Genomic DNA, 10665 nt, shown 5'->3' on the forward strand with positions numbered 1-10665 from the left:
TTCCAAGAGACCGCACCACCATTTAACATGAAGACATAACCGGATTATGATCGAGAGTCATCTCGATCAGTTTGGAAACTCGCGTCCACGTAACCTTTTACGGCGAGTTCCTCCTCACCAGACCCATATATTAGAAACATATCCTTAGTTCTCCTAAGGTATTTCAATATACTTTTAACAGCAATCCAATGACTGTTTCCTGGGTTATTCTGGTATCTACTTGTCAAGCTTAGAGCGCATGACACATCCGGTCTAGTACATATCATCGCATACATGATAGACCCAATAGCAGATGCGTATGGGACTTTCTTCATTCTCTCTTGTTCATCTTTCGTGGTAGGACACTGAGATGAATTGAGAACGGTTCCTCTTTGAATAGGTACCAAACCTTTCTTAGAGTTTTCCATCTTGAACCTTTTCAAGATTTTATCAATGTATGTACTTTGACTTAAACCTATCAATCTCTTGGATCTATTCCTATAGATCCCTATCCCCAATATGTATTGTGCGTCTCCAAGATCCTTAATGGAGAAGCAACTCTTTAGCCAAGTTTTGACTCCTTGCATTGTGGTAATATCATTCCCAAATAATAATATATCATCCACATATAGCACAAGGAACATTATAGAGCTCCCACTAGCCTTCTTGTACACACAAGCTTCATCACCATTTTTAATGAAGCCAAATTTCTTTGCCTCTTCATTAAAGCGATGATTCCACATTCTAGATGCTTGTTTCAATCCGTAGATTGATTTCTTCAACTTGCATACCTTTTTAGGATTTTTCGGATCAACAAAACCTTCGGGCTATACCATATAGACATCTTCCTCAAGATATCCATTTAGGAAAGCGGTTTTGACATCCATTTGCCATATTTCATAGTCATAGTGAGCAGCAATGGCAAATAATATCCTAATAGACTTTAGCATTGCCACTGGCGAGAAAGTTTCATCATAATCAACCCCTTGAGTTTGAGTGAAACCTTTTGCTACAAGTCTAGCTTTGTATGTATCCAAGTTTCCATGTATGTCGGTTTTCTTCTTGAAAAGCCATTTGCAATCAACTAGCTTGGAGCTAGGAGGTTGCACAACAAGTTCCCAAACTTGGTTTTCATACATGGATTGCATCTCGGCGTTCATGGCTTCCTGCCATTTATCTTTATCAATTCTTGATAAAGCATCTTTGTAGTTTGTCGGTTCATCCAAATCAACCGTATAGCAACCTTCCACGAGAAACCCATATCTCTCGGGAGGATTACTAATCCTACTAGATCTTCGAACGTCTTGTGTACCTTGATCATCCACTTGATCATTTTCAACATCCTCATGTTGAGTACTAGTGCCAACCAATTGTGTATCATCGGCTTGATCTTGTACCTCTACAAGATCTATCTTCCTTTCACCATCACCTTCCATAAGGAACTTGGTTTCAAGGAATTCCGCTTTCCGAGCAACAAATACGGTTTGCTCGGATGGATCATAGAAGTAATATCCCATGTCATCTTTGGGATATCCTATGAAGATACACTTTGTGGATCGAGCATGTAGCTTATTTGCTACATAACGCTTAGGATAAGCTTCACATCCCCATACTTTCAAGTATGAAAGAGAAGGAGGTTTTCCAAACCACATCTCATGAGGAGTTCGTTCCACCTTCTTGGTTGGGGCCATATTTAAAATACGAGCCGCGGAGCTTAGACAATAACCCCAAAATGATAGAGGCAACGAGCTTCTTGCCATCATAGATCGAACCATATCCATTAGGGTTCGGTTCCTCCTTTCGGAAACTCCATTAAGTTGGGGTGTTCCGGGTGGAGTAAGTTGTGAGATAATCCCACAACTCCTAAGATGATCTTGGAAGGCATCGCTTAGGTATTCACCTCCTCTATCGGTACGTAGTACCTTAATTGTCTTATTGAGTTGATTTTGTACTTCGTTTTGATATTCTTTGAATGCTTCAAACGTTTCGTCCTTGTGTCTTAATAAGTAGACATATCCGAAACGACTAAAGTCATCAATGAAAGTAACAAAGTATCTTTCACCTTTCCTAGTCATGGGTTTAAAGGGTCCACATACATCCGAATGTATTAATCCCAATAAATCTTTAGCCCTTTCATAGGTCCCTTTGAAAGGTGCTTTAGTCATCTTGCCTTGTAAACAAGATTCACATACTTCAAACGAATCCATTTCATTTGATTTCAAAAATCCATTCTTTTAAAGTGTATGTATTCGGTTCTTGTTTATGTGACCAAGGCGACAATGCCATAAGTAGGAATCACTCAAATCCCTTTTGAGTTTCTTGGTGCTTGTATGGTACATTGAGCTACTAGATGATGTGTCATCATGAACCAATTCATAAATTCCATTTGAAGGCGAAGCCTTGAAATAGAATACATTATCTTTAGAAACATGAATATCATCATCAATAAAATTAACAACGTAACCACATTGTTTTAAGCGAGAAATAGAAATAATGTTTCTACACAAATCCGGAGCATACAAAACATTTTCTAAAATAAGTTCCAATCCGCTTGGAAGCTTCAAAATAAAATCTCCTTGAGCTTTAACATGCACCTTTGCACCATTGCCCATATAGAGACTTGATGTTCCCGCCTTATGATCACTTCTTTTGAACCCCTGCAAAGAATTGCAAATATGAGTTCCACATCCAGTGTCTAATACCCATGTATTAGAAGAAGTAATACTTAGCTCTATATATACCATATATATATTACCTGAGGTTTGCCCTGCATCCCTCTTGTCCTTCAACTCCTTAAGGTAGACCGGACAGTTTCGTTTCCAATGACCCATCTCACCGCAACCGAAACATGGGTCTTCCTTGAGGTTTGCCTTCTCGGTGACCTTTTGCTTCTTGGCCTTGTTGATGGTTGGGGTAACCATCTTCCCCTTCCCTTTGCCTTGATAGGCGGGTCCTTTTCTCTTAGCCACCTTTGGCTTAGAGGTGTTACCTTTGGACCCACCTTGATCGATTGCTAACACGGGTAAAGCCCTTTTACCCATGCTAGTTTCCGCCGTTCTAAGCATACCGTGAAGCTCACCTATGCTCTTATCCATCCCATTCATATTGTAATTAATTACAAATTGATCAAACCTTTTTGATAGGGAATTAAGGATAAGATCGGTGGCTAACTCATTTGATATGTTTAGGTTAAGATGGTTAGCACGATCAATAAGGCTCTTCATTTTGAGGACATAAGAGGAGACGGATTGGGTGTCATCCATACGACATGCATGTAGCGCTCGAACCGTTTCGAAGCGCTCGACACGTGCTTGTTGAAGGAACATCTCCTTCAATTGCGTAATCATGTCATATGCACTATGATGTTCGAAATCCTTTTGGAGTTCGGGTATCATAGTCCCAAGCATTAGACATGAGACTTGAAGGGAGTCGTGGCAATACTTATCGTAAGAGGCCATTGCCTCCACATCATTCTCATCCGGTTGATCGGGAATGGGGTCCTCAAGCACATACATTTTATCCTCTTGTTTGAGGACAATCCGAAGATTGCGAAACCAATCCATAAAGTTTGTATGGTTGAGTTTGTCTTTCTCTAAGAGAGACCTTAATGATAGGTGGTTTAGGTTAAGTGGTGCGTTAGGAATGTTGTTGTTGTTATTAGCGGCCATCTACAAAATTAACAAAGTTCGTTTAAGTATCGATTTTAATTTAACATTCAATACCCTTTAAATCAAATTGAATTATTAAATTCTAGAATCCAACGGTAAACCAAATTTCGGTTAGGTGACCTTTATCCCGCAATTTGATTTAGCTAGGTAGTCAATAAATGACAATTGCAATCCATTTGCAACTTCTAGAGTATGGGATCATGCAATCCTTTTGCATGGCATATTTATCCCATCAACGCCTATTTGTTCTTCATGCTTCGGTGACCCTAAGTTCATGATTCCCAAATCAAGTCGTCCTACTTGTATAGACTTGTAAATTTAACATACATGTGGTTAGGTGACCTTTATCCCACAAGCATGCGAAATTTACCTTAATCATATTAGTTTGCTCATAACGGTTAGGTGACCTTTATCCCATCATGAGTTCCCTAATACTTTTAAGTGTCACACAATAGGATGACGTTAAACTTGTTTACCTTGTTAGTGAAAGGGATTTTGAGTTTTCGTTAATTCTAGTTTGAGAAAACTTTTGCACCATACACTAACATGCATTTAGTGTATGGTTTATTTGAAAATCCATTTTTCATGTTTTGTAATTAAGCCAATTACTTGATATAAACCATTTTATATGTATGATCCTTATCATGTCCTTAATAACCGTTTATTAATGTCCTTTTAGCCATTTCAATTTAACCATTTTAAATTGTCGTTTTGCATGTGATTAATAATGTCAATTTTAACCAATTTAAATTGCCATTTTAGTTTGTTGTTAACTTGTGTGATTAACTTGTAGCATACAAACATACAATCCACATAATCATACAAAACAACCACGCATGCAAAATCAAGATGTTCACAATCTAGCCATTTTGGTAGGCATTTGTTTAGCCGAAAACAAATGCCACCGGTTAAGGGGTTATAACACAAAGTAGGAGATTTTAAAATCTCCCACTTAATCTTGCATCCAAATGCTTCTTCATGTGTTCTTCAAGTCTTGCATCTTCATCTTTTACAAAAAATATATCCTAATACATTTTTCTCTAAAAAATGAAAATACAACCTAATCTATTTTACATGCCAAATATAAAATAAATTACATAACCAAAATAATAAATATTACAACCAAATGAATTAATTAATTATTACATACCAAATGAATAATACAAATCACTCAAACATGCAACCAAACAACCACAAGGTCTAGGCATAGATTGTGAACATTATCATACTACCAAATATGAACAACATGGAACAACCCAAAACCCATTTCGGGACCCCATGAAATTCGGCCAAAATAGCAACCCACCCAAACCCTTAAATTTTTGCATTTCACTTGCATGCATGTTCATAAAATGCAAAGATATAGTGGGTTTAAAAATCATCTCGAAGTATATTTCAACAACTTCGGCTCTGATACCATTGTTGGGATTTAACAAGTTCAAAATACTTAAACAAATTTAAGAATTATAAGAAAGCGGAAGCATGTAGATTACCATTTTGAAACTTGTGAATCTTTAACCATTTAAAGTTAAATCCCAAATAGGATCAAGTTGTGAAACATACTTGCAAACTAAGAGTGGGTTTAGAGTTCATACCTCCTCAAGCTAGTTGAGGGTTGATTCAAAAGATGATGATGATGATGATGAAGAATGGAGCTTCAAATGGATGAAACCTCAAGTAGTTATACCCCAAACTTATAACCAACACCCTTAGTTTTGGTTAGGATTTGTTTAACACTTGTATAGAGCTTTTAATCACTCAAGAACACACTCTTTCTTCTTGTAAAATTTCGGCCAGCAACAAAAATTATAGAAGCAAGAAGTGTTTTTGGTTATTGTGGATCTTTTTTGCATGTAGTAGTGTGAGAACTTGGTTCAAGATTCTAGCATGCCCTTTGTACTTGTGCATTCTTAAACTTAACAAAAAAATAGCATGGGAGTGGTGCCTTGGGCACATAAAACCGTCCACCCCATGGGGTGGTCTTCTAGACCTTAATTTTTTTATAAAACATCCCATTTATATGTAATAAAACATGCTTTTATTTGTTAAGTACTTTTCATTTTATAAACCATTTTATAAAACTATAACACAACATAATTATTTAAACCTATAAATAATCAAATCCATATCATTTACAAATTATCCAAATAATTTATCTCAAGTGATTATAATTTAGAAAACCGATTTTCTAAAGTACAAGTGTCGCGTATTTATTTAACAATCCAACTGTCTAAATAAATACATATAAGGTGTTGGTAAGCTTGTTGTTGGGTATGACCCGACTTGGATCATAACACAGTGGCCACATTAATTTAATATGTCTCTCGGGCATACGAAATACCTTCAATAAGATTAATATTTACATAAATTAAACCTTACCAACATGATAAGCAATCCAAATTGTTGAGATTTATGTTTTCGAAAAGAGTTTTACACAACGTTTGACCGTCTAGTTTGACCGATGATATCACGAACTATATAATATATGATAATTATATGTTTGTGTATATATATGTATATATACATACTTAACATGATCTAAGGATGTTTTAATACCTCATTTTGTATTAATAACAATAAGTTATAAGTATATTTTGAAACTACTAACTTAAGTTTTCAAAACGATAACCATACGTAACGTTATTTGACATAAATACTTATGACCTATAATGTTTATACATATATCGTATAAGTAATGTATTTAATCACTTTTTAAGGACTTAAATACATAAAACAATATAAGTGTATTTACAAAAGATAGTTATATTTGAATCCTCGTTCCGTTTTCTCAAGATTTCTATACGTATATCAAGGGTATATGTACCCGTATCATACCCAGCTTCTATATGTATTTACTATTGGTATATACACATCAAATCAACATCTAAATCAGCCATATTACTGCCCTCCAAGAGAGGTAACCTTGATTGGATGCTAGCATGGAAAATTTCACAAGATTACAACATAAAAATCTTGTTTTGTCCTCCCCCATTCACGAAATTTTCACCTTATATACCCCATCCATTTTTCAATTTTTACTACATCATTTCTCTAGCTAGGAACACACACTTACAAGCCTCATGCATCCCTAAGAAATCCAGCAAAAATCCTCTCAAGAATCACCTTAATAACCACCATATCAAGATCAAACAAAAACACTACAAAATACTACTTTCATTTCAAGTTTATGTCCTAAGTTGCTTCCAATCTTCAATCCAACTCCACCACTCTTTGGTTCTAGGATTTTTCTTATTTCTTACAGCAATCTTGTCCAAGTAACTTGAGGTAGTAACTTTGTTCATAACCTTATTCGATTCATATATATATAACTATCTTATTTTATGGTATACAATTTTAACAACAAGAACATAGTTTGAATGATTTCAAACTTGTTTGCAAACTAAATAGATCCTTCTAACTTAACTTTTAAAATACTTCAAGACCTGTAATATATCATAAATATATGCTAATTTAACAAGGTATAACTTGGTTTTTCAAAGAACACCTTAAAAACTGTTTTTACGACGTCGGAGTGCAACCGGGGGCGGTTTTGGGTTGGATAATTAAAAACCATCTTGAACTTTGAATTGGAGGTTTATATTCTGGAAAAATGATATTTCTTATGAATATGTTAACACATAAAAATTTCATGATTTAACTCAAAGTATAAGTATTTTTAGAAAAATAATCATTTAAGGTTGTTTACATGATGGAAAATGATCAACTTCATAAGTTTCACTAAAGTTTGACCTGTGACCTGTGATTTCGAATAAAAACTAAGGTATTTACAGTTCATAGTCTTAAAGAGGGACTCGATCCAAGGAAGTGGCAAGTTGAATCAACGAAAACGGAGTTGTAACGAAGAAACTATGACCAAAACGAGATCGGATATCTAAGACTAGTTTAGCTACGAAAATAATTGGAGAAAATTAAATAAATCACATCTTTTTAAAATAACATGATATTATATATATATGTACTCATAATTTAATTTTATATGGTTCAGGATCACCCGTAAACAATACGAGAAGATTAATCATAAGATCCCATGATTGTACGCAACACGTCATTTGACAACACCGGTACTTTATGTACGCAACACGTCATTTGACAACACCGGTACCGTGGGTCAAGATTAATCTCGACCAATACATATACGATGGGGGTTTATTAAACACCTAAATATGAACCATTAAAATTGAATTACTAACATCGGACTGCTAACTACGGACTAAGAAATTATTAAAACTATTAAAAGTATAATAAGTATATATATGTGACGATTGTTTAAAATGGAAATATATTGATAAACTATATATGGATAGGTTCGTGATATCAACCGGAGACCAAGTCAAAATATATATATCTTCAAGGCAAAAGTGAGTATATAGTCCCACTTTTAAACTCTAAATATTTCGGGATGAGAATACATGTATTTTATGTTTTACGATATGGACACAAGTAACTGAAAAATATATTCTACGTTGAGTTGTACCACTGGCATACTTCCCTGTAGCTTGGTAACTAATATTTACAGCGGTATTGTAAACGCGAATCCTGTTGATAGATCTATCGGGCCTGACAACCCCAACCGGACTGGACGACCAGTATTCAACGGTTGCACAGTACTTCGTTTCGTGACTACACTTGGTACGGTGTAGTAAGATTTCATAATAAAGGGAATATGCGACGTGATTAAATGTTAAGTATGGTTACCAAGTGCTCAACCACTTAGAATATTTTTATTAAAATGTTTATATATGAAATCTTGTGGTCTATATATATATATATTGCTGCCGGCATTAAACCTATATCTCACCAACTTTATGTTGACGTTTTAAGCATGTTCATTCTCAGGTGATAATTAGAAGCTTCCGCTGCAACATGTTGAATTTAAGCAAGATCTTGAGTATGCATATTTGTGTCAAAAATAAAACTGCATATCCGAGGAATTGTAATGTAAAATATGCTAGAAATCGTATTGTTATCATCACATGTAAAGTTTGTAAGTCTAAGATTATCGCTAAACGATAATCATCTTTATATTGTCTAAAGCTTGTATTAACATAAGAGTTATGGTTTGTAATGTAAAATAAATGCAGTTGTTCTTTTAAAAATGTCGCATATAGAGGTCAATACCTCGCAATGAAATCATACGTTATCTAACTCGTTCTTATGGTTAAGGATGGGTTATGACATGTGGTATCAGAGCGGTGGTCTTAGTGAACCAGGTTTGCATTAGTGTGTCTAACTGATAAGTCGTTAGGATACATTAGTAAGTCTGGACTTTGACCGGGTTTGATTTAAAAACCATTGCTTATCATTGTTGGTTAAAATTTATATGTAAATATTATGTAGTACTAATGGGTTAGTTGTTGTGTGATAGATGTCGGGCTCAAAACTTGTCATCACATTCAGCGACTCCGAATCAGAATCTTCAGATGGTGTTCCAGTCATTAACCTATCCGATGACGAAAATAATATCTTTGGGGAAGACTCACAAATTCCGGATGAACCGACTATAGAGAACCCGGAAAGTGAACCCGAGGAGGAAAGTGAACCCGAGGAAGAAATACAAGAAATTACGAAAGACAAGTTCGAACTAGGAAAGAAACGAAAGGCTAATGAATTAGAAAATTCAAATCTCGAAGAGGATGATGTGGCACCAACTCCACTAGACACTACCACCCCTATTTCCGCTATTCTTATTCGTTCTATCCCGGCATCTAGTTCTTCAGCCCCACAGCCAAAATATAGGCAGACAGCTAGGATAAGCGTTAGGCCATTCCTTGAACCTAAACGTCCTAGAAAATAGACCAAACGATGCGCTGCCGTATTAAACCATGGGATCATATAATGTTTTGTATAATATTATTAGTGTGGTTTGCTTAATGTTCGATGTAAGATAAGCATATGTAAAATAGTGAAGTATGAAATGCAATAATTTTCCATGGTTAAGTATTACTTAGATGGTAGTAATTGGTTCTGTACTAAGCTATTAAGTATGAACATTAACGGGTAGGTACTACCCTAGATATAATTATAAAACGCTAATAAGAAGAAAAGGCTTTTATAATAATACCTGGTTCATATTATTAATAAGCTATAATGTACTGTAAATATACACTACATCTATAATATTCCATGTGAATAATTATTTTCTTTTCATTCTTATAGAAGAATATGGCGCGATTGAATAGAATGACGGAACAAGAAGTCGAGGAATTCATCAACCAGTGAGTGAACGATAGAATGTTATGGGTCGAGGCTGCAAGAGCTGCTACAGTTAACCCAAATCCTCGCGTAGGATGCACCTACAAGACTTTTCAAGCTTGCAAGCCCTCATCATTCAGTGGAACAGTAGGACCGATCGGTTTAACCCGGTGGATAGAAAAGATGGAGACTGTGTTTAAAATCAGTGGTTGTGTTGAAAAGGACATGACCAAGTATGCATCGTGCACTTTACAAGATAGTGCACTCACGTGGTGGAAAAATTATGTGAAGGCTGTAGGAGGAGATGTAGCTTATGATACTCCATGGGAAGAATTCAAAACAATGTTAATCAACGAGTATTGTCCAAGGAACGAGGTTAGGAAGTTGGAAGATGAATTACGAAGTCTGAAGGTTATTGGTACTGAAATCACCAACTACAATCAGCGATTCATGGAATTAGTTTTGCTATGTCCTGAATTGGTTCCAACCGAAGAACGGAAGATTGAAATGTACAAAGATGGTTTGCCCAAAAAGGTCAAGGCAAATGTTACAGCATCGAAACCTAAGACAATTTATGAAGCTATAACCATGGAAAACGAGCTAATGGATCAGGTCATCATGGATAAGAAAGTATCCAATACTGATGTGAAGGTATCAGGTAACAAAAGAAAGTGGAATGGAAATTATGATCGAGGTAACCAACAACAATCTTTTAAGAAACAAGAAATCACGCAAGGTGCGGGTAGTGGTTTAAGCTTTGGTTACAAAGGACAAAATCCTTTATGTAACCGATGCCACAAACATC

Source organism: Rutidosis leptorrhynchoides, chromosome 1, assembly GCF_046630445.1.
Source record: "Rutidosis leptorrhynchoides isolate AG116_Rl617_1_P2 chromosome 1, CSIRO_AGI_Rlap_v1, whole genome shotgun sequence".
Lineage (NCBI taxonomy): Eukaryota > Viridiplantae > Streptophyta > Magnoliopsida > Asterales > Asteraceae > Rutidosis > Rutidosis leptorrhynchoides.